The 24,641-nt window shown below is 56.7% G+C and overlaps 1 protein-coding gene across 2 annotated transcripts in view; it reads left to right on the top strand.

Moving 5' to 3' along the window:
• Positions 1 to 24,641, top strand: part of GNG7 (G protein subunit gamma 7) — a 147,296-nt gene that overhangs the window by 103,573 nt on the left and 19,082 nt on the right. For both annotated transcript variants that reach the window (XM_057709866.1, XM_057709867.1), the window contains exon 3: positions 12,260 to 12,296. The gene's annotated coding sequence lies outside the window, so the exon portion shown is untranslated. The remainder of the gene's footprint in view (positions 1 to 12,259; positions 12,297 to 24,641) is intronic.

The following is a 24,641-nucleotide window of genomic DNA, read 5'->3' as shown; positions in this document are numbered from 1 at the left end:
TGTCCAGCTGTGGGGCCAGACGGTCTCTGTCACAACCACACCCCAGGGCCTGTGTAGCGCGGAAGCCGCCATAGACATGTAAACAAGACAAAACAGAAGACACCAAAGGACACACGGATCTGCCGACGGAAAAGGCGAATTGCGTCGTAGGGAAAATCCGTACAGACAGGCTCACCGTCAACATGTAACTTGAGCAGATGGAGCTTCCAGACCAGGGGTCGCAAACCACGGCCCAGGGTGACGTGTGTTGTAAATACAGCTTTGTTGGCACCCGGCCAGGGCCATCCATCTACATGTTGTCCCGCCGCTTTCCTGCCGCAGGGCCCAGCAAGCAGCTGGGACAGGACTGACTCCAGCCACTTTACAGGAGAGGGTTACCAGCCCTGCTTTACAACCTTGGTTCAGACTTTTAGCGATGGGGGGGAGGGGGGGCACAGGGGCGGGGGTCGCTGAGCCCCACGTTCTGTCACCGGCCCTTCCCCATGGAGTCAGACGGAGCCAACACCCAGGGGTGCGTGTGAGTTCCCAGGAAAGTTCCACACAACAGAAACGTGTCCTCTCCCAGTCCTGGAGGCCGGAAGTCCAAGATCACAGTGCCAGCGCAGCTGGCTCTGTCTGAGGCCGAGAGGGAGCATCGGTCCCAGGCTGTCTCCCGGCTTCTGGTGTGGCCCACAGCCCTCGGCCTGCACACGCCTCACCTGATCTCTGCCTCTGTCTTCACGTGGCCGTCTCCTTGTGTGCGGTGCTTGTTCAAGTCCAAATGTCCCCATCGTGTCAGGGCACCCGTCATGTTGGCCCCCCCCCCCGCCCCGCTCTGGTGTGAGCCCGCCATCACTCATTACTCCTGCAACAATCCTGTCTCCAAGTCAGGTCGCGTTCTGAGGTCTGGAATTAGGGCCACCACATCTGAACCGGGGAGGGGCACAATGCACCCCATGCCGGGGTGTTCAGTTCCTCCGAGTGTCTACTCCAATCTGGACAGAAGTCCTCGGGCTCAGTGAGTGTTGGAGGAGCAGATGCCACATCGGGCAACGGCGGTGGGGCCCGGGCGGGGGGACCGGGAAAGGCCAGGGAGGGTCACGGGAAAGTGCCCACGCTCAAACCAAACACATTCCGGAGAGGCCGGCTCCCGACTCCTCACTGGGAGCCCGGGTCCCCACGGCTTCCCTCACCCCAAGCTCTCAGAAGTGGGATGTTGGGCCTTGGAGAACGCACCCTGCTTGAAGGCCGGGCTCTGCTCCTCCGGCTGCAGTGACCTCTCGGAAAAAAAGGATGTATCTGGCGTTGGCCTTGCCGCTGCTTGAGAGAGCAGACACCCCCATCTCCCCAGTCTCGGGACCCCCTCTTCCCTCCGCCACACCCCGCTCTTTGCTTTGGGTGCAGAGGGCTCCCCTGAACCTCAGATCATCCTTGGTCCCTCCCCCACGTGCTCAGCCACTTAAGTCCCTCTCCATCCCCATCACAGCCTCCGTCCATGCCCCTCGTGGTTCTCACGGGCTGTTCCCACCCGGCCTCCGGTCTGCTTATCCGCGGCGCCCACGAGAGGGCTTTAATGTAACATCAGAAGAAAACCGTGAACATAGCGATGCAGCCTGGACGGTGTCCATCTTCACACCAATATGGTCGTAAAGTACGTTCAATATTTTTTTTTGGCGAGGGACCTCGAGCATCACAGTGAGGCCCAGCTTGCGTCCCTTCCACCCTGAACCCTTCACCGCCGGCGGGGAAACTTCCTTCGGCCCCAGGAAGAGGCCCAGACTCTCCACACAGCAGGCACGTCCATTTTGGGCCGCACCTGCCTGGCTCTGGCCACTGGCCCCCCCGCCCCGCTCCGCTCTGCCCACCCACATTCCGGCCTGAACTCCGGGTGCCATCTAGCCAGGGCCCCCCACCAGGGCTTACCCACCTTCAAGCTCTGGGCCTGGACACTGTCTACCGTGAACGCTTCTTGTACTTAACTCCTTTAAAAAAAAAATTAAGATATAATTCACATACCATAAAATTCACCTATTAAAAGTATGTAGTTCAATGTTTTTGGTACATTCACAGGGTTGTGCAATTATGGCCACTACCTTATTCCAGAATATTTTCATCACCTCCCAAATAACCCTATACCCCATTCCCTCTCCCCCAACCCCAGGCAGCTACAAACCCACTCTCTGTGTCTGGGGATCTGCCTGTTCTGGACGTTTCCCATCAGTGAGGTCACACCCTGTGTGACCTCCTGTGTCTGCTTCTCTCCCTGAGCCTTGTGTCCTCAGGGTCCGTCCACCCTGTAGTGCATGTCAGGGCTCCTCTGCTTTCCGCGCCTGAGGGATGCTCCCGTGTGTGGAGGGACCACAGCTGTTCATCCATCACCTGTTGATGGATACTTGGGGCGGGTCCATTTTGCCCTGTTATGGATGGTGCTGCTTTGGACATTGTGCGCACAGGTGTGGACCTGTGTTTGCGTGTCTCTTGGGTACATAACTTGCAGTGGAATTGCAGGGTCACCGGGTAATTTATATTAACTTTTGGAGGAGCTGCCATGCCTCAACCTCAGAGGCTGTTCATCTCTCCAGCTTAGGGTTCTGCAAACTACAGCCAGGGCGGTGGAATCTGGCCCTCTGCCTGTTGTCGCACATAAAGTTTTATTGGCATGCAGCACGCCCATGACATGTCTGCGGCGGCTGCCGAGTTGAGTCTTTGCCACAGAGACTCTGACATCTTCACTCTCTGGCCTTTTATAGAAAAAAGTGTGTTGATATATAGCACTTATATGACATAGTGTAATCATCTATTTGTGCATCTCAAGAACCTCTCCCTCTGTCCTCCTCTCGCTGCACGGAAAGTTCCCCGAGGGCGGGAATGTGCTCTTTTATTGTTGTTTCTTACCCTTGTGAAACATGTGGACCAGTGCCCCGCCCTCCCCTTCCGGGAGCACTGGACCCGCGGAACGCCAGGGCCTCCCTTTCCTGCGGGTGCAGGCCGGCCTCACTCGGGGATCCTGCCCTGGGGCCACACCCAGACCAGCTGCCACAGTTCACCCAGGGGGGCTGCAGCCTCCCCCCACAGTGGGTTCCAACGTTTGGGAAGCCCGGCTAATTGGTTTCTAATCCCACGTGTCTGCGATTCTTGGGATGTAGTCCTGGATGCGGGGAACCCCCAAACCCTTTCTCCCACGCGAACAGCTCGGATTTATGGAGGCATCCTGAGGGGCTTAGAGTCCCTCTCCAGCGGGAGGGGACCCCTGTCACTCGAGGTCCCACTGTCACAGCTGCAGGGACGCACACCTAGAGACTTTTTTTTAAGTTTCCTGAGGCTGCTGTAACAAAGGACCACAAACCACATGGTTCAAGCCAGACATTTATCCTCTCATGTTCCTCAGGCCAGAAGTCCAAGCTCAAGATGTCACAGGGCCACGCTTCCTCCAGAGGCTCCAGAGGGGGACCCTTCCTGCCTTTTCCAGCTTCTGGGGGCTGCGGTGTCCTCGCCTTGTGGCCACATCACTCCAGTCTCTGCCTCTTCTTTTTTTTCTTTTTCCTTGCTGTGTTGTGTCTTCGTTGCAGTGCGCAGGCTTTTCATTGCAGTGGCTTCACTTGTTGCAGAGCACGGGCTCTAGGCACATGGGCTTCAGTAGTTGTGGCTCCCAGGCTCTAGAGTGCAGGCTTAGTAGTTGTGGCGCACGGGCTTAGTTGCTCTGTCACATGTGGAATCTTCCCGGACGAGGGATCGAACTGGTGTCCCCTGCACTGGCAGGTGGATTCTTAACCGCTGCACCACCAGGGAAGCCTAGCTGTGGCATGCAAACTCTTGCTTGCAGCATGCATGTGGGATCTAATTCCCTAATCAGGAATCAAACCCGGGCCCCCTGCGTTGGGAGCTCGAAGTCTTAACCGCTGTGCCACCAGGGAAGTCCCTCTGCCTCTTCTTCACGTGGCATCTCCCTGTGTGTCTTGAGTATCAAATCTCCCCCACTTTCTCTGATAAAGACACCACCCATTGGGTGTAAGGCCCACCCCAAATCCAGGATGCTCTCATCCCAAGATCCCTAACATCTTTCCAACGCAAAGACCCTTTCTCCAAAGAAGGCCACATGCTGTGCTTCTGGGGAGACATGGATATTTGAGGGACAGTATCCGACCCTCTGTAACCAGTGGACGTTATTTTTGTTTAGTCACAAAGTACCCACACCAAAAATGAACACATGACAGTCTTTTCAGAGAACAGTCATCTCCACTTTGCAACCTCTCCTTTTATTTCCCCTCCCACCCCAAGGACCACCGTCGTTGCCTCGACAACTTGTAGTTTGCCCTTGTGGAAGCTCCTCAACTCCTTAGTCCAGGGAAAGGTGGGAGGGTAGATAGAAACCTTTAAGTCAGTGGACAGTTAAGGTGGTAATCATATTGCAATAAATAAACCTATCAGACAGACACAGGAACACCTGACCCTCACAGAGGGTTGTGTGTCAATTATGTCTCAATGCAAACACATTTTTAAAAAAGTAAGTTGAGAGTAAACAGTTACATTAAAAATTCCTACTTGAGGGCCTTCCCTGGAGGTCCAGTGGTTCGGATTCTGAGTTTCCAATGCAGGGGGCCTGGGTTCGATCCGTGGTCGGGGAACTAAGACCCTAAATGCGGTGTGGCATGGAAAATAAAAGAAAATAAAATAGTTCCACTTGAAATGAATCCACTGAAGGGATTCAAAGATGTAACTCAGTAATCCTAGAGCAGGGATTCTCAGTGGAACTTTGACCCCCAGGGGACACTGGGCCGTGTCTGGGGACATCTGTGGTTTCATGACTGGGGGGCTCCTGGCATCGAGGGGGTGGAGGCAGGATGGCCTCCCACAGAGTGACCCGGGTCCCAATGTCAGCAGGGCCAAGGGAGACAATCCCTGTCATAAATACTGAAGGTGAGGATAGCTTTCAACTAAAAAATATATATATATAATGTTTATTGGTCATATTTTTAAAAATCAGCTGTAGGTGTGTCTCCGTGCAGCTGTGACCAGTTGCCCCCCCGCCCCCGCTTTGAGCCAAGGACAGGCTGGGGGCACGTGGGGGTGGTGGCAGCCACTCCAGGGGAGTCATGGGGCCCCCTGGTCCCGGATCTGAATTGTGAACCTTCCGAATCCGTTGGATTTTTGCTGCAAAGCCCCGAGTGGGTGGAGGGCCTGAGTGCTCACCCAGGAGCCCAGTTTCGTTCTGAGAAGTAGAATGCAAAGAAACTTCTAAGAGAAGTGCCCGAGGAAGGGGATTACCCTCCCTGCTCCTCAGAAGAGCTGGTGAAAACCGACAAGAGGTGCTTCCGGTTTCTTTCATGGCCCAAACAGCTTCCTCTGCTGGGTGCTGTGCTCTCAGGCATCTCTGAGACTTTAAAACAAAAAGAAAAGCAGATGATCTATTTTTGAATCCTTCTAGGAGAGGCCCTTGGCGATTGAGCAGCTCTGCTGAGAAAAGCCAGGACAAGAGCTTAGGCAGAGTCACCCAGAGGTGGAACAGGGAGTCCTGGTCAAGGAGCGGGTGGTGTAGAGACCACAACCGGGTCCCCCACCCCTCCACCTGGCCCTGCTGACATCCCCTGAGAATCCTCTGGAGGGAGGGGGCGTCCCGGGGGCCGTGGGACGTGGAGCAGCATCCCCAGCCCCTGCCCCCTCGATGCCAGGAGCCCCCCAGTCATGACAACTGCAGGTGTCCCCAGACATCACGCAGTGTCCTCTTGGGGGCCAGAACTACCCCAGGAGAGACCCCTGCCATAGTGACCCATTCCCCCAACTCTACACACACACGTACGTGAAGATCTCCCCTAACTCCTGGATGTAAAGCACGGCCTTGCTAATGAAGAAGCACAGAGTCAAGGAACCAGGGGGTCTGGAATTTTCCTCCCTGTGTCTCACAGGTGAGCCACGGAGCTTCACGTGTCTCCGGAAGCAGCAGGGACCCTGCCAGCCGGGTCTGCAAAGCAGCCATAACACTTTCTCAGGAGACAGAAGGGAAACTCAACTTCTGACAGGGATTAAACACTCAGTGAGCGTGATGTCCTCACCCCAACTCCCTGTGACCCTAGCCACCCCCCAACTCAGGCTCCGCCATCCAGGAAACCTCAAGTTGGAAGGGACCCAGGAAGCTGGGCCTCCTCAGCTGTACCTGCATCAGCCCAGGACCCAAGGCCTTTCCACTCGACCCTTGACCCTGGAGCTACAACTCCTACATCTAACAATTTGAGTTTAGTTTAGTTAAAAAAGACTTTATTGGGCTTCCTAGGTGGCACAGTGGTTAAGAATCCACCTGCCAATGAGGGGGACACGGGTTCGATCCCTGCTCCAGGAAGATCCCACATGCCGCGGAGCAACTAAGCCCGTGCGCCACAACAGTTGAGCCTGCACTTTAGAGCCCATGAACCACAACTATTGAGCCCATGTGCTGCAGCTACTGAAGCCCACGCGCCTAGAGCCCGTGCTCCACAACAAGAGAAGCCACGGCAATGAGAAGCCCACGTACCACAACGAAGAGGAGCCCCCGCTCACCGCAACTAAAGAAAGCCTGCACACAGCAAAAAAAGACCCAACACGGCCAATAAAATAAATAAATTAAAAAAAAAAAAAGACTTTATTGCTGGGACTTCCCTGGTGGCACAGTGGTTAGGAATCTGCTTGTGAATTCAGGGGACACAGGTTCCATCCCTGGTCCGGGAAGATCCCGTGTGCTGCAGAGCAACTAAGCCTGGGCACCACACTACTGAGCCTGTGCTCTAGAGCCCTCGAGCCACAACTACTGAGCCCATGTGCCACAACTACTGAAGCCCACACACCTAGAGCCCGTGCTCCGCAACAAAGAGTAGCCCCCGCTCGCTGCAACTAGAGAAAGCCCACGCACAGCAACGAAGACCCAATGCAGCAAATTAATTAATTAAAAATAATAATAAAATAAAAAATACTTTATTGCTAAAAGAAACATTAACCATCATCTGAGCCTTCAGCAAGTCATAACCTTTTTGCTCGTGGAGGGTTCTGCCCCAATGTTGCGGACGGAGTGGCCATGGCAATTTCTTAAAATAAGACAACAGTGAAGTTTGCCAAATCGATGGCCTCTTCCTTTCACAAATGATTTCTCTGTGGCATTCAATGCTGTTTGATGGCGTTTTACCCACAGGACAACTTCCTTCACAGTTGGAGTCAATGCTCTCAAACCCCTTATCAACTGAGTTGTGTCCCAACCTCAGTCCTTTGTTGTCATTTCAACAGTCGCCACAGCATCCTCACCAGGAGGAGATTCTTCCATCTCCAAACCCACTTATTTGGGCTCAGCACACTCTTTATTCCTTGCGGGAACATGTTGCCACAAACCTGCAATTTGTAAAACAAGCAAACAAACAAAGAAACGCAGTATCCATGAAGCGCAATAAAACGAGGTGTGCCTGTGTATGACACGTCATATCCATTGCGTTGTTTTTATCATCGTTGCCCTGGTTCGGTGCCTCCTGCAGCGCTGGGCACTGTGTTTGTCTCGTTTTGTTCGCACCGTGACCCCAAGAGTGATGCCATGGGTCCTCATGTTACAGTTGGGGCATTGGGGGTCAGAGAGCCAGTGGGCCGACGTCCAAATGGCCCGAGACCGGGCCGGAGCACGCTTAAAATCCCCTCCCTGCACCTCGATGGGGCCTGAAAGACCCACTCTCACCCCCTCAGAGCAGATGCTGGCTGGCTGGCTTCTAGAACCTTCTAGAATCTTCTAGGAAGTTCTTCTCACCGAAGCAGCTCATCCTGCAGTCAGTCTGTACCCTCTTTCCCATCCTCACCCGTGAAAGTCAGGATGGTCATGATAATGAAAATGATATGAAAATAATAATAAAAATAAGTCATTCCATCAGAATAGTGATTCTCTGCAGGAGGAGGCCCTGGGATGCCTTCGGGGGTGTTGGAAATGTTCTATGTCTTGATGCAGGTGATGGTGACCCAGGTGTACACGAGCAATGTGTACACTCTTCGGTAGGCATGTCCTCCTTTAATAAAAGAGTGTGGCGGGACTTCCCTGGCGATCCGGTGGTTAGGACTCTGCACTTTCACTGCCGAGGGCTTGGGTTCAATCTGTGGTTGGGGAACTAAGATCCTGCAAGCTGTGCTGCATGGCCAAAAAAAAAAGAAGTTCAGGAAAATAATAGGTGTCTGACTCCAAGAACCGTAGCTTGGTGCCCAGGCCTGCTGAGGCAGTAGGTGCATGGGTGAGCAGCCTGGTGGCTTCCATGGGACAGTTTTGCAGTCTTTTTGAAGGCCAAGCTGGGAGTTGAATCAAGTCCTCTGTACCTTTAAACTCAGGGTTTACACTTAAGAAGTCATCATGGGGGCATACACAGAATTCCATGTTCTTGGATGTTTGTGTCGTGTGCACTGATTTTCATGGTACAGTGATTTAAGAAGAGGAGAGAATCAGAAACAACATAAACAGGGCTTCCCTGGTGGCGCAGTGGTTAAGAATCCGCCTGCCAATGCAGGGGACAAGGGTTTGAGCCCTGGTTCAGAAGATCCCACATCCTGCAGAGCAACTGAGCCCGTGAGTCACAACCACTGAGCCTGCGCTCTAGAGCCCTCAAACCACAACTACTGAGCCTGCGTGCTGCAACTACTGAAGTCTACGTGCCTAGAGCCTGTGCTCCGCAGCAAGAGAAACCACCACAGTAAGAAGCCTGTGCACCGCAAGGAAGAGTAGCCCCCATGAGCCACAACTAGAGAAAGCCCGCGCGCACGCAGAAACAAAGACCCAACACAGCCAATAAATTAAAAAAGAGGACTTCCTAGGTGGCGCAGTGGTTAAGAATCTGCCTGCCGATGCGGGGCACACGGGTTCGAGCCCTGCTCTGGGAAGATTCCACATACCACGGAGCAACTAAGCCCGTGCGCCACAACTGTTGAGCCTGTGTGCCTCAACTATTGAAGCCCATGCGCCTAGAGCCCATGCTCCACAACAAGAGAAGCCACTACAATGAGGAGCCCACGCACCACAATGAAGAGTAACCCCCACTCGCAGCAACTAGAGAAAGCCTGTGTGCAGCAACGAAGACCCAACACAGCCAATAAATAAATAAAATAAAAAAATAAAGAAAGAAACAATGTAAACATCCAATAATGGACAATAGATATACATAATACAACTCCTGATCCTATAAATTATGGTTCACTCACAAAAGTCCTGTTGCGAAATGCAGCTTTCTTAGCCTGGCGAGGGCCCCGGAACAGAAGAGACATTGTTTGGGGGCTGGGGAGGGAACGATGAAATCCACATAAAGCCTGGAGTTGCAGTCAGAGTAAGGCGCCTGTGTCCATTTCTTCCTTCTGATGAGATGCCAACCTTAGGAGGAACTGGCTGAGGGCACAGGCAAACTCTGTGCTGTTTTTGTCACTTTTCTGTCCATCTAAAATTGTTCCAAAATCAGTGATAAGAATTTGTGATGGCGTGGGAAAATAGTGGTTCCTTCACAATGTGATAGTAAGCAAATTAAGAAAACTTTGAAAGGCAGGTGATCAAATAGTATATAGGACCTGAATTTTTACAGTGGATAGATATGTGTATATGCGTGAAAAATTGAGGTGGGGGGGATCATGGATGATTTTTTGCTACTTTATGTGATTTCTAGATTTGGGAAAATGAAATTGTGTCCCTTTCATGGTTGTAAAGAAGAGAAAATACGTATACAGTTGATTCTTGTCATTGGCAAGGGTTCTGGTCCATAAAGTCACCGCAAATACCGAATTGTGAACGCCGCATCACCGCTCCTGGGGACACGCAGGGCCATGCTCCCGCCCGCCTCTGTCACCCCATTGTCACAACCAATCCACACGCAGCCTCGTGAGATGTACGTTTCAGTTTAAAGACACCTGGTCTGATATCAGTTGTTGATTCGTTCATGGTGGGGCTGTAACCCTCGCCTGAACAAAGCTCCTCTAACACACGCGGTGTCTCCGTGAGCACGTCACCGCCCTCCTGCACTTGGGACACTGGCCAGCTCCTCAGCTTTAACACTGGGGGGGGGGCCGTTTTAGAGGCAAACATCACCCGCGAAAACACAAAAATGCCCCAAACGTGGCCGTACATGGTGAAAAGGACCCTGCTTACCACCTGGTTCCACTTCAGCTGGGAAAATGCTTGTTGGTGACTCAAATGTTTCACTGCTCTTCCTGTGTCCTCGAATGACTGCACCCCATCCCGCCCCCAAGTATCAATTTGGGGGTTACAAATACATTCTAGCCAGTAGGTGAATTCCCAAGTACAGACTCTGCAGGTATCGAGCCCTGACCCTACATAACAGTCCCCCCGCTTTCCCACGCAGCCCCGCTGGCATCCACACCGCAGGCGCGCAGGGGCCCAGCCCTCGCGGGGAGCGTGCGTGGGGGTTCAGGTGCCGCCTCTGCTCCCGGGCACCCCAGTGCCCCCACACACTCAGCCCAGCAGAGGTGTGTCTCCCCCCCAGGCCATGGGAACCCAGTGTTGACCTTTAGCGGGAACTAGGGTCCCCCCCACCTCAAGGAACTGGGACAGGAGCTCTCCCCGCTGAGGCTTTACTCTGTGTCTGTGTGGCTCACTCAGCACTTCCTTAATGCAGGGGTCTCACCTGGGGGTAATTCTGCCCCCCAAGGGACACTGGGCCATGTCTGGGGACATCTGTGGTGGTCAGAACGGGGGATGCTGCTGGCATCGCGCGGGTGGGGCCAGGGATGCTGCTGCACCCCCCACAGCACCCAGGACGGCCCCGATGTCAACAGTGCCGGGCAGGGAGCAGGGCAGAAGCCCTGCTTTAGAGAAAGCTGCCCCAGGGACTTCCCTGGCGATCCAGTGGTTAGGACTCCGAGCTTCCACGGAAGAGGGCCCCGGTGCGATCCCTGGTCGGGGAATTAAGATCCTGCATGCCGTGTGGCGCAGCCAAAAAAAAAGAGAGAGAGAGAGAGAGAAAGCTGCCCCTTCCTGTGGCTGAGACTCGGCTGGGTGCCCTGCCCCCGGCCACGGCCTCGGATGCTAGCCTCCTGGGGCCCGGGACCTCTGAGACAGGCAGCAGCACGTCCCTTTGTGTAGGTGGGAAAAAACCCGTTGGTTTGTGGAGAGAGGTAACATTTGCAGAGGAAGGGGGGCCGGCTCTCCGAGCCCACAGGGGACCTTCAGAGCCAGAGGGAAACAGCCTCCCCCGAGGCAGGCCCCCCAGCTCAGGAAGCCTGGCCTGCATCGGGCCGAGGACAGGGGCTTCTGTTGCCCTCCCCAGGGCAAGCCCACAGCCCAACGGGCCCCAAGGACGGGCCTGCCTGGAACTCAAGGGTGGTCTAGCTGCTGGCTTTTGAAGTGTGGTCGGTGGCCCGGCAGCTGCGGGGGGGGGTCCCCCGGGAGCACAGGCCGAGGCATCCATCTGGCTGAGCGGGACGGGTAGCCCCACAGCAAAGGACAGGCCTCTGTAGCCCGCAGCCTCCTCCTCCACGCACGGGAGGCTGGTGCCGGCCGCACGGAGGGGACGAGGTTGCCGCTCGCCTGTCCCTCCTGGCCTTGGTGGGTGCCTCCCTGGGCAGCGTAGCTCAGAGAGGCCGGCGTTCAGCCTCGGGGTCACCCTGGCAGCTGGCCGTGGCGGCCCCGGGGCCCCTCGTTGCCGTGGGCCTCAGTCCTCACACAGAGACGCGGATCCGTCCAGGGTCCCGCTGGGGGCAGGGGGTCCTGTCCGCTGGAAAACCAGCGACTCCAAAGTACCGGAGCCCACCCTGCCCCCCGGGGTCCAATCACGGGGACTTCTTTCCTTTCCTGATGACCTCCTGGCCCCAGGCGGCCAGCCTCAGATCCCTTGCCTTCCTGCCCCCATATACCTGTCACCTCTTCCACCCGAGGTTAATTGCTTTGCCCCGGGATCGCTTTTTCCACCTCTCCCTTTTCGCCCCAGCACGTGGCTTCCATCAAAGCCAAAAGTCAGACGTGGAAAAACCCCAAGCGTGACACGTCAAGCCTTGGTTCCATTTCAAGGCATGGGGTCCCCGTGTCCCAAAATGGAACAATACACGTTCCAGATGAAAACGCGACTGCCCCCTCCCCAGAGAAACGACAGTTATCTCTCCTGAATGGATGAGTTGTAAAGAACACAGTGGGTTCTCCAGAAGTGCCCCCGACCCCCAGTCTCTCTGGAGGACACGGCCGTTTCCAAGTCAGATGCCACAATGTTGGCAACAGCCGAGTATCTCTCTGAGAAAAGCTGGAGATAATCAAGTGAAAAATATTTAACCGTGATTTTTTTCTCTCTCTCTTTCTAAACAGGGTGAAGCGGTGCTGCTTCTTGGAAAAACTGAAAAAGGTATGTAACATTTTCTCTTACTTCACGAGCTTGGAATCCCTTGTTTTTGAGCAAAGGAACAAACAAGCCAGAGTCTTTCGTGCGCACATGACACACTGGGAATTGTGTCACCGTGAAAAGAGCTCCAGGCTCCCAGCCAGGAAACCTGAGTTCAAATCCCAGGTCCGCCTCCGAGCGGCTCTGCCATGTCTGGGTGGGTTCCTTTCATCTCCCTGCAACGGAAATAACACTCTGTGACTTCCCAAGCACCGGGCCGAGATGCAGGGCGCCAGGGATAGGAAGTGCGTGGTGCCGGGTGTGGAAGGGGGCTCCCGCCAGCAGGCTGGAAACGTGCGCCTTTCCAGGAACTTGGTCCGTTTCATGTATATTACCTAATCGGCCGGCAGCCTGGGTCCGCCACGTCCTCCTCCCACCCTCCCCACTTCCAGGAGCTCAGTGATCATGCCCGGCTCTGGTCCCCGGCATCTCCCCCATCTTTCTCCCCATCAGTCTGGCTAAAGGCCAGGTTGCCCATCTTCTCAGAGGAGCAGTTTCGGTTTCTCCGGCTGCCCTCTGCTTTCGCTCCGTTTCATTTATCTCCGGCTCTGTCATTTCCTTCCTCCTGAGGGTGCTGGGTTTCGCTCGCCCTTCAGCAAGTCGGGTCGTGGATCTGGGACCTTCCCTCACGCGCCCTCTGCAGCTGTCACTCTCCCCTGCCGCATCCCGCAGGTTTCAGCAAGTTCCGTTTTCATACCAGGCCTTTTCCACTCGCCCCTGTGGGTTCTCCTCGGCCCCACTGGTCGTCTGAGCGCAGGTGGTTCAATTTTCACGTGTTCTGGGGACACTGGGAAGGAAAGGGCGTCGGGACGCCTCTGTCGGTTGAGGACGTTGTTGGGGGTGAGGCTCGAGCAGGATTCTCTTGGGACCCTTTGTGGGGCTCACTGAGGACGTGGAGGGAGGGCTGGTTGGAGGTAGGGGGCTTCGTGCTGGATCCCCAGCTTTGCTGCTTCGTCTCTGAGTCTCTCTGAATGCCTGCTTCATATGGCTCTAGGGGGACAGGGTGTGAGGCCCGAGGGCACGGGGCTTGATCAGCTGTGAGGTTCATGCGTCCAGGGTGGAGGTGGCTAAAGCAGGGGCTGAGAGAGAATTCTCCGTAGCGACTTCCCGGGGCGGCTGTTGCGAAGTACCACAGACTGGGCAGCTTACAACCCCAGAAATGCATCCTCACCCAGTTCCAGAGGCTGGAAGTCTGAGATCCAGGTGCAGCAGGGCCCCCCTCCCTCTCCAGGCTCCAAGGGAGGGTCCTTCCTGCCTCTTCCAGACTCTGGGGGCTTCCAGCTTCCTTGGTGGCCTTGGCTTGTGGCTGCATCACCTCAGTACCTGCCTCCTCTTCACACGGCCCCCATGTGAGAGAGAGAGAGAGAGTGTGTGTGTGTGTGTGTGTGTGTGTGTGTGTGTGTGTCCTCTTCTTATGCAGACCCCAGTCACCGGACTTAGGGCCCCACCTCCAGTACAACCTCATCTTAACTAATTATATCTGCAGTGACCCTATTTCCAAACGAGGCCCCAGTCCCAGGTATCAGGGCTTAGGACTTGAATGTGTCTTTGGGGGACACAGTTTAAGCCACAGCGCTCCTGGCTTGTGTGCACTTTGCAGCCAGGGGGTCCCAGAGGGTACCCAGTGCCCATGGTACTGGGAGGGCAGCACCCTGGGCCACAGAGAGGCTAGTGGGCACTGGATCTCCCTCCCTGCCTCCCAGAGGCCACACGCTCTCCCTCCTCTAGAATCTTCCTTTGGGGCTTCCTGTCTGGCTTGGAAGCGCCATCCCCAGGCCCCCACTAACGGCCCCAGTGGGATGAGGTGGGCTTTCATCCCCAGCTCCCACGCTGCTCCATGAGCAGAGCTAATGCCCCCATTCGGTTCAGAGCCCCTGAGTCAGCCACACCTGAGCAGTGTCACGGTCCGCGGTACCCCTCACACACCCTCAGCTCAGGCTTGCATGCTTCCAGGCACAGTGCGCTCACTCCCTGAGTCCCGAAGGTCTGTGAGCGGCGGCTGCTGCTTGGGGTGGCAGCACCGCTGAGTCCCTGGGACCCAGGTCCCTGTCGCCGCCCAGGGTGTGGCTTGGAGTGCTCCTCTCACATCCGATACCCGCGAGATGGGGATGAGACCTCCAGCGGGGGGGGGGGAGTGTAACGGGGGACTGCAGATGCCGACACAGGCCCGGCCCACGCAGGGCTGCGCCTTAGCTGTAGTGCTCGCACACGGGGGCTCAGCTCCCTCCAGCCTGCGCTCCCTGCGCCCTTTTGCCTCTGGCGATGCCACACCTCTGCTTTGTGCGGCCTGCAGGTGCCCGGGCAGAGCCAGCCCAGGAGGAGGAGGACCGGGCACACTCCCCGAGCACAGAATCTAAGGGGGCTCTGAAAACGCAGTCATCGTTATGCTGTATCTTAACCTGGCAATATGTCCTAAAAACCAAAATCAATGCCAAAAGAATCCATGATCAAGATTTAAAAAGAAAAAAAATTTTTTTGGCCACTCCACACGGCATGTGGTATGTTGGTTCCCTGACCAGGGATTGAACCCATGCCCCCTGCGGTGGAAGCTCAGCGTCTTAACCACTGGACCACCAGGGAGGTCCCAAAATTAAAATTTGAATTAAAGAGGGGACTGGGACTTCCCAACAGGACCCGGGTTCAATCCCTGGTGGGAAACTAAGATCCCACATGCTGTGTGATGCAGCCAAAATAATTTTAAAAAAGAAAGAAAGAATAAAGAGGGGATTGCTTTGCCCTAATGCCAGCCCCATCAGGTCCTGTCTCTAATGAAACCTCGACATTTGATTCCTCGTGGATATTTTGCACTCACTTTGAGACTTGTTGAAAAACTGTTGCATGAGAATATGTGATTGTGGTGACTGAGATTACGGTGCCTCAGATTCTGTGCCCGAGGCAGCTGCCTCGCTGTCCTCACCCCCGACCGGCCAAATAGTAATGATGAAGGTAATGATGTGAAACGCGGGTGCTCCCCAGTGGTCACCAGGTCCCCTGGTTTTGGTCTTTCCACGCTCTCCATCCGTGAAACACAGGTCCGCAACCCCTTCTCCTGACGGCGAGGCCAGGGCCCAGTTGCACCCGGTCCCCTGGGGACACACACATGTACAGGGATTGTGGCAGAGCCACCCCCGCCAGGCTCAGGTGTCAGGAGAGCGGCTGGAGCCGCAGCCACGTGGCCTCGTGCTGCGGAATTAGGTCCCGGAGCTGCAGCACCTGCCGGCAGGGAGGATACAAGCTCCAGCCTGTGACATCAGCCGGCTCCAGGGGGCCCTCGCCCTGCTCCCAGGCACCCGGCCGGCCCCCTGCTGACCACCCCTCCCCACTTCCTCGCCTCCCACTGCAGACCCTGCTCGGCAGCCTGGCCGGTGTTTATCAGGTGCCTCCTGTGGGCCAGGCCCGACTGCTTGCTCTCATTTTGTTCTGGTAGGAGCCCTGGGAGCAGGTTTCCTTGTCCCCATTTTATAGGTGGGAAAACTGAGGCTTAGCAGCAGAGAGACTCAGTGAGGCCTGGGGCTGGTGGACCATGGGGCCAGGGTTCGAGCACCTTTCTCTCCGCCCACATGGCACCTGGTGGTCCGTATTAGTCAGGGTTCTCCAGAGAAACAGAACCAACAGGATGTGTCCACAGAGAGAGTTATTTTAAGGAATTGATTATGGAGGCCACAGGGTGGAGACCCAAGGCCGCGATGCCAAAGGCCGTCCCTGGAGAATTCCCTGCTGCTCAGGAGAGGCTCCCCCCGCATCCCCCACAATCTCGCCCGGAAACACCCTCAAAGGAGCATTCAGAAGAACGTCTGAGCACAAGCATATCTGGGCATCCCATGGCCCAGCCAAACTAAGTAAAATTAACAATTGCATAGTCTCTCTTTTTTCTTTCCTAAATTTTTTGATGACAGAGTCACAACCTGGCACCATGTCTATTGACCACAACCCAGGGTCCCTCCCACCCACCCACCAGGTTTGTGCTGGTGATGTGTTCTAAGGAAATGGAATTATGCTTGGCTGAACTATATTGAATTCTTTTTTTTTTAATACTTATTTAATTTTATTTTTTTATTTTTGGCTGCATTGGGTCTTAGTTGCAGAACACAGGTTCTTTGTTGTGGCACGCAGGCTCCAGAGCACGTGGGCTCTGTAGTTTACAGCTTGCTGACTCTCTAGTTGAGGCGTGAGGGCTCAGTGGTTGTGGTGCACAGGCTCAGTTGCCCTGCTGCACGTGGGATCTTAGTTCCCCCACCATGGATGGAACCCATGTCCCCTGCATTGGAATGGAGATTCTTAACCACTGGACCACCAGGGAAGTCCCTGTATTGAATTCTTTAATTCAAAGATAAACTTAGCAGAGTTCATCTTTCCCAGTTTTGGGGTTTGGGAGAATTTGAGCAGTGTTGATTTTGCCAACTTTTCTCTAAAAACAAAAAGATGTCATTTGACCAGATTCCTGCTGAACAGAGACTAGAATTATCAGAATTTTCTTGGTCGTATAATGCAATGAAAATGGTAAAGAAGTCTCTGAACATATCTGGGCATGCCATGGCCCAGCCAAACTGACACGTAAAATTAACCATCACATAGTCTCCCAGGCCGCATGGCCCCTTGCCCACCTGGATAGGCCCCCTCAGAGCCCTCTGGGGCCATCACCAGTTTCCCTGAGAGTCAGGATGGAGCCAGCAGTGGGAGTTCAGTGAAAAGATATGAGCTGAGATATTTGTACAGAAATCTCCACAGCAGCACAGTTCACAGTAGCCAAAGGTGGACACAACCCCACTGTCCATCAGGGGATGATGGGTACACCCACCGTGTCCCTCCACACCTGGGAACATCCCTCAGCCACGAAAAGGGGTGAAGCCCCGACACGCGCTACCACGTGGAGGGACCCTGAAAACACGATGCTCAGGGAGAGACACAGACACAGAAGGACACACAGGGTGTGACTCCACGGATGGGAAATGTCCAGAACAGGCAGCTCCACAGACACAGAGAGTGGGTTCCTGGTTGTCAGGGGCTGGTGGAGGGGATGGGGGTGACTGCTGATGGGGATGGGGCTTCTTTTTGGGGTGATGGAATGTTCTGGAATTTGATAGAGGTGATGGTTGCACAGTAATGTGAATATACTAAATACCACTGAATTGTACTTAAAAGTGGTTAAAATAGCAAATGTTATATCACATATATAGTTTTACAGTTTTTAAAATTTAATAATGTGATATGCCAAGGAACCATTGAGTGAGTGAACACTTTCCACAGTGAACTGTTTGTTTTCTGACTTTATGTCTCAGCCAAGCTGTCAACAGGGAAAAGAGGAGGAAGGCACGGCAGCGTGATACAGGGTCGGGGGTGGGGCGTCAGAGCGGTTGAATCACAGCGATTTGTTTTCTTTCCCGTGTTCCCAGCATCTCGTGGCTACACCAGGGTAACGGGGACAGACGTTGGGAAATGTTCCACAGGGCAGGCGTGAGCAGTGGAATGCAGGAACAGAATCTGAGCCCCGCCGGGCTCTGTCCCAGCAGGTGGTTGGCATGACAGAGCCGCCTCCCCGCCATGCCTGGCCTGGGACCCAACTGGGTGCAAGCGAGACCTGCCGGGCACACCTGCGGGGAGTGCTGGCGGGACTCACAGCGAGGGAGGAGGCGGGGCCGTGACGAGGAGGGAAAGTCCTGGACTTTCACAGCAGGGTCCCAGGTGATTTGTTTTAAAAGGCGACAAACGGTTTTCTTTCCACGTGGCTCTTTGGCTTAGAATCAGTGGATCAGCAACCCCCTCTCTTCAGTGGCGTGGTTCCTTCCCCGCCACAACCTCGGGAGTCACAGCTGGCCAGGCCCCAGCTCCCTTCCTGGCTCTGTCACTCCACCGCTGTGAGGCCTGGGGCTGGCTTCTCAAAGCGGAGCACACAGCCCTAACTTCCTAGAGCGGTCATTTTAGTCAAAGTCTTGGGGTCAGGAGGGAGGTGTCATTGTTTTGGTGAACGTTAGCTTTATATTTTCTATTTATGCCCGATGGACATGACGTCGGAGGAAGAAATGAGGGGCCATCAACATGCGACCTCGGGCCGCCTCCCCATCCGTCTCCTCCGGGCCTGTGTCCTCTCTGCAGGGGGTGCTCCTCTGCTGTATTAGTTAGCCATGTTGCTTACCCATACACCCAAGCTCCGCCCACTTATCGTCTCACAGTGAGTCAGGGGTCCAGCACCGCACACCTGGGTCCTCCGCTCAGGGCCCCACCCGGACACCATCCAGGTGTCAGCCGAGCCACGTTCTTACCCAGAGGCTCAACGCAGGGAGAATCTGCTCAGGGTCCCTCAGGGTGTGGGCAGAAATCCGATGGCTGCCGCCCCTCAGCAGCTGCTGGGGGTCGCCCGCCGCTCCTGGCTGTGAGCGCATCTTAAACACAGCCGCCTGCCTCATCAGGCCAGCGAGGAGGGTCTCTAGGGGCCGGGGAGGAAGTCCGAGCGGCTCTACCTGGCCTTCTCTGAGAACACGCCCGCCGGCTGCCCTGCCCCAGTCCCTGAGGATCCCACGGGGTCACGTCCGTGCACGCGCGCGTCCTCTCCACTTCACGTGTCCCATGCGGCCCAGGTCACCTCTCCCAAGTCCTGCGGACACCCTGAGAGCTGGGCACCCAGCCCCGCGGCAGCCATGGTTCCTCTTTCCAGCAAGAGCCAGAGCCTGCCCAGGGAGGCCTCGGCGCTTCCTGGGCAGCCGGGCGCGTGGCCGCATTTGTGCACTGACAATAAGAGGCGTCAGGAATGTGGACGGACGAGAAAGGGGATGTCCGCGTGAGGAGAACCGGACCCTTGATCTCATTGTTAGATATTCCGCGTGGGTCATCAGAACCTCTTCTTAGGGCAGAGGCCACTGGGAAGCCGAGATTAACTCTGTCTCGCCAGGCGTTTTCTGCCAACCCAGCGCGGGTCCCCCACCCCTGCTGGCCCACCGCGGGCACCTGGGCCCCGAGACCCCTCCCTCCCGGTCACGAGGCCTCTGTGCACCCTGGATTGGCAGCGGGGGTCGCTGCCGAGGGCCCTTTCTGGGAGATTCCGCAGTGCTCCCCGGCCGTGTCCCCAGATGAGGACTCAGCCCAGCCATACCTCCGTCCAGGCCGGAACGTGCATCCTGGACTGGGGCTGCCCCTCCTCTGCCGCACCCCCCGCACCCCCCACACCCCCCGCACCCCCCACACCCCCCATGCCCGGAGCTGTGTTTGAAGGTCAGGCTTCCAGCCAAGACACACAAGGCTCAGCACCCGCGTAGGGGGTTCCGTCCAGATGTCCTGACGCTGTGCTGTAGGGCAAGGCAGCCTGAGCTTTGACCCCAAGCCCCTGTGTCCACACCGGGTGGGCACCTGGGACCCCCCGGGAGTTCTCACACTGAGGATGTGCGGCACGGCCACAGCAGGTGTCCAGGAGCCTGGTCGGTGCCTCGGCCCACCGGGCATCTCCCTTGAACCCGAGGGAACCGAAGCAGTGTCTACATTTCACAGGAAAGAGGCTCTGGGCTGGCACACTCCTGGGCCATCCGTAGAGGGGTCTCCCCCCAACCCCCACCCCCGACCCACCCAGCCCTCCTGACACAGCCCAGCCGTTCTCTGGGCGGGGAGGAGCAGCATCCCTGGCCCCACCCCCTCCATGCCAGGCGCCCCCCAGAGGGAAGACCACAGACATCCCCAGACATGGCCCAGTGTTGCCTGGGGGCAGGATCGCCCCCGTGAGACCCCCTGTTCTAGAGAACATGAAAAATGTCCCTAGCTACAGCGAGCCCTCAGGGTGAGCCTCCCTGGGTCTGTTTGGTTTCAGGACTTTCTGACGACATCAGAGGTGGAATAAGAGATGCTCGGTAACCACTGGTCATTCTGATGCTGGGGTGTTGAGCCTTCAGTCCCCTGGGTGCTGGCCAGCGACCCGGAGCCCAGAGCTAAGAGCTGGAGGCCATGACCCAGGCCTGAGGTCCATCCGCAGCAGCACGTGTGTCCCGGGCAGGCCATCCACTCTGCAGGGCACGCCATCCTGGGCACGTGCCTGCAAGTGGCATCCGCTGCAGGCTCGGGCGTGGCCAGTGCTCTGCTCCTGGCGGCCTGGTCCTGGGGGCTTGTCCTGGGAGAGAGATTGGCCCTGAGGACAGGGTGAGTTCCTGGAAGGAGCCTCCTTGGTGGACGCCCTGCATTGCAGCCACCTGTCCCGTCCATCCAGCTTCAGTCACGGCCCCCAAAGACGCCCCGTCCTAGTCCCGGGGTCCGTGGATGTGTCACTTCCCCTGGCAGAGGGGACTTGGCAGGCAGGGTTAAGGTAAGGACCCTAACATGGGGATGACCCTGGATTCCCCGGGAGGCCCAGTGTCATCACAGGGTCCTTATAAGAAGGTCAGAGGCAGAGAGAGACAGGAGAGGCTGTGCTGCTGGCTGCAAGGAGGGAGGAAGGGGCTGTGAGCCAGGGATGCGGGGCCTCTAGACGCTGGAAAAGGCGGGAGCCGATGCTCCCCTGGAGCCTCCAGAGGGACCAGCCCTGCCCACGTGTGGATTTTAGCCCAGAGGCTAAATAGTCAGACTTCTGACTCCCAGAACTGTGAGATAATCAATGTGTATGGTTTTAAGCCACCAAATTTGTAGCAATTTGTGACAGCAGCCACGGGAAATGCAGTGCTGAGGAATGTCCAGGAAGCTGTGGGAACCCTGAGGAAGGGGCGCTGGCGCAGCCAAGTGAACGGATGGCGGACCAGGGGCTTCTCAGAGGGGTGACACTTCAACGGGCCTTGCAGGATGTGTAGGAGTTGGGCCAGGCTCAGGTGGGGAAGGCCTGGACCTGCCCTCCCCTCTTGCCCAGCCTCCTGACCTTTGGTTCCAAGCTGCATCCTCACGGGGCCAGGGTGACGGCATTTCCTCGGTGCCGGGAAGCCGAGAACAGGGGTGACGCCCACCACGGGCGCTCGGCGTGCTGGCCCGGCCCGGCTCCCAGCTTGCACACCCTCACATGACTGCAGTCATCCCCGGGTGCACAGAGAGGGCCCTTTCTTCTGCTCCCGCATCAGCCGCACCGTCACCCTCCGTCACCGTCACCGTGGCCCATTGTCCGCCCGCCTCCAGGCTCCGGCCGAGGGTGGCCACTCACCCTACAGCTCTGTTTTTCCCTCGCTGTGGGCACCTCATTCATTCCCTTTCTTCTAGCCCTTTCTAAATATAGCTGCCAAGGGACCCAATTTAGCCTGTGCATAAAAGGACCGGCTCAGAGGGAGTCACAAGACGCTGGTCTCCAGGGGGTGCAAGCCTCCTGTTGGAAAGAGTCTGCCTGGCAAAGACCCAGCTGGTCTTTTACAGCCCCCGCAATCTACCAAAGGTCACAGTGCACAAGGTCACAGAAGCCATCATGTGGCTGGCCCTCCCCATGTCGGGCCGGGGTGACCTCGACCCTGGAGAAGCTCAGGCCCAGTGGGAAGGCCCGGAGCCGGGAGCCCAGAGCCGGCCCTGGCTGGGGAGGGAGGTGGGGATGTCCGCTCACCTCCTGGTTGCTGGAGGGTCAAAGAGGTTTTGTCTCCCTTGTGGTAAAGCCCGAATGCCGCTGTGGTGCCCGTGGTGCCCTCTGTGTGTGACCCTGCTTGGGGCCGGGGGCGAGGCCAGGAGGCCACCACATCCCAGATGCTGGGGACACTGCAAGGCACCTGCCCCTCCTCTGACTTTATCACCCAGACATTCAGCATGTGCACACTTCTGTAGCGTCTAGAGCAGGTCTCTCTGCCTTGGGGCTGCAGACATCAAAACCGGGTCACCCTGTCCCAGATGCTGTGGGGTGTGGAGCGGCCTCCCTGGTCCCACCCTGTCCATACCAGGAGCACTCTAGTCGTGATGGCAACAGATGCCCTAGACGTCGCCCCTGGTGGAGACCCGCTGTTCTAGGGGTTTCCGTGCCATGGATTGTGGTGCAAGGGTCTCCCCCGGAGGCGTGCAGGTCCGAAGCCTCGTGCACACAGTAGGTGTGTAAGAAATGCACAGTAATCAACCTGCACGCGGGCACAGCCGTCAGCCAGCCTGTCCCCCAGGCCCTGCAAGAGGGCAGCTCGTTCTTAAAAGAAGCCCAGAGACTGTTCTTCCAAACCTCATCTCGTTCTGTTTTGCTTTGGGATTTTCTTTCCTCTTTCAACACAGCAGCCCGCCTCCTCTTCTTCTGAACGCTGTGTACTGGGGGGGTGATTATCCCCGGGGTTGGGGAGAGCCTGCTTTCTCACCCAGGGCCTTGTTTGTCCTCCTGTCGAATCTGACTGGAGGTTTGTGCTGGGGCGGGGGGTGGTGTTTTCTTTCCTTCCTGTTTAATGGCAGGCAGGGATGGGGGTCAGACTGCTGGGCCCTGGGAGGAAAGAATTCAGAAGCTCAGTGAGCTATAAAGCTACCGGTTCCGGAAGTTTTAAAGCAAAATGAAGGCTGTTTCTGTTCTGAGGACGAGGAGTCACTGCCGCCCTCCTGCCTCCCTCCCCTCCCGAAAGCAGAGCTTCGCAGGCCGGAGACGAGGCCGGGGACACAGGCTCCCGCTGCCAGCTGCCCCCCCTCCATCTGCATAGCCACCTTCCTCGGGCTCTGACTCACACAGCTCGCCGGACGTCCGAGCTCCGTCCGCCTGGGTGAGGAGGCTGTGGAGGAGGGTTTTTGAACCATCTGGAAGCAGCAGGCTCTCTCTGGGCTCAGACTCACTGAGGCCGACTTCCTGGGCCGCCAGGAGATGAAATGCGTGTGGCTCTCATGTCCCGGAGGCAGCAGCCATGGGGAGAGGGTTGGATGCTAATGGAGAAGCTGCCAGAAACTCCTCTGGCTTTAATGCTTTATCTGCATCTCAGGGCTGTTACAAAAGAGAATGAATGTCCCGTCCGCGCTCAGCAGGAGGATTAGATGCCAGCTGGAATTGTCCCCAGCCCCGCAGCCAGTGTCTAGCATGGAAAGTGCTAGAAAGAAGCCAGCCCGACAGTCAGGAGACCCCACTTGGCCCTCCCCTGCCCAGTGTATCAGCTATGCGTGCCGCGTAACAAGCTATCGCAGACCTAGCAGCTTCCAGCTCTCGGTTCTGGAGGTCAGCAGTCGGGCCACAGCGTGGCTGCCCTCTCTGCTCAGGGTCTCACCAGGCTGCAGTCGAAATGCCTCATCTGGATCTCATTTTGATTGTTCCAGAATTTGGTTCCTTGTAGCACCGGGGCCTCTGCTTCCCTTGCAGCCGTGCCCATTTCTTACCACCCGGCCACCTCTGGCTTCAAAGCCAGCAACAGAGGGTCTCCCTGGCATGGAATCCCTTTCACATTCGCTCCCCTGATTAGAGCAGGCCCACCAAGGGTATCCCCCCCTTTGTCCCCTGTGCCACACGACATGGCCCGGCCTAGAGCCAAATCCCTTCCTATCCTCAGGTCCTGCCCACACTCTAGGGGAGGGGATTGTACAAGGTCACTGGGGGTCATCGTAGAGGTGGGTACAGCCCCAAGGAGCCCTTGCTAGGTTGCTGGTGAAGGTCAGGTGGGACAAATGCCTTGTCATTTCCAGTGGTCCCCCCAGGGGAAGTGGGGCCGCCTGTGCATGGCCCAGGGCGTCTCTCCAGGCCACAGGTGAGAGCAGGCATTAGCCCTGACTCGGGATGGGCCCTGAAACCAACACCGCACGACAGAAAGAAAATCCTCATTGCCGTTTCCCGGGATTCTCCTTACTGTCTGTAACAGTAAAATTCAGGACAGAACCATCACCCTGAGGGGTTCTAACCCAGGGCTTCTCAACTTTGGGGCGGTCCTGCCCCCCAGGGACATGGGGCCATGTCTGGGGATGTCTGTGGTTGTCAGGACTGGGGCATCCTGGCATCGAGGGGGTGGGGCAGGCCTGCTGGTCATCACCCCTCCGTGCCCGGGGTGGTACCAATGTCAGCAGTGCCCAGACGGACACACCCTGGACTCGTCTGTCCTCCTCAGGACAGTAGGTGGCCTTTTGGGGACACTCTCTCTCTGAGAGCCAGGGCCCCCAACCCAGCTCCTCCCAGGCCTGGCGGCTCGTGCTGCTTTTGGAAGTTGTGGCCGCGCCTTCCCGGGGAGCAGCTCATCTCACACGGAGGCCCCGGGGCTGCAGGTCCATGTTCAGCACACAGAATTCAGAGCCAGGCCGGGCCTGAGCTTGGGTGTCCGCCTGCTGCAGGCAGACCCCACAGCCGGGGGGTGGGGGTGGGGGGGATGGGCGGTGTTCCCAGTGGCCCCCCAGCTGCATCACCTCTTGGGCCACCAGAACCAGGAGCTGCTCCTCGAATGCCCAGCTCGCCCAGCCTCTGCCCCGCCGGCCACATTTTTCACATTCTTTTCCCTTTAC

This window comes from Hippopotamus amphibius, chromosome 15 (genome assembly GCF_030028045.1).
Source record: "Hippopotamus amphibius kiboko isolate mHipAmp2 chromosome 15, mHipAmp2.hap2, whole genome shotgun sequence".
Lineage (NCBI taxonomy): Eukaryota > Metazoa > Chordata > Mammalia > Artiodactyla > Hippopotamidae > Hippopotamus > Hippopotamus amphibius.
This window is presented reverse-complemented; position numbering and strand designations above follow the sequence as displayed.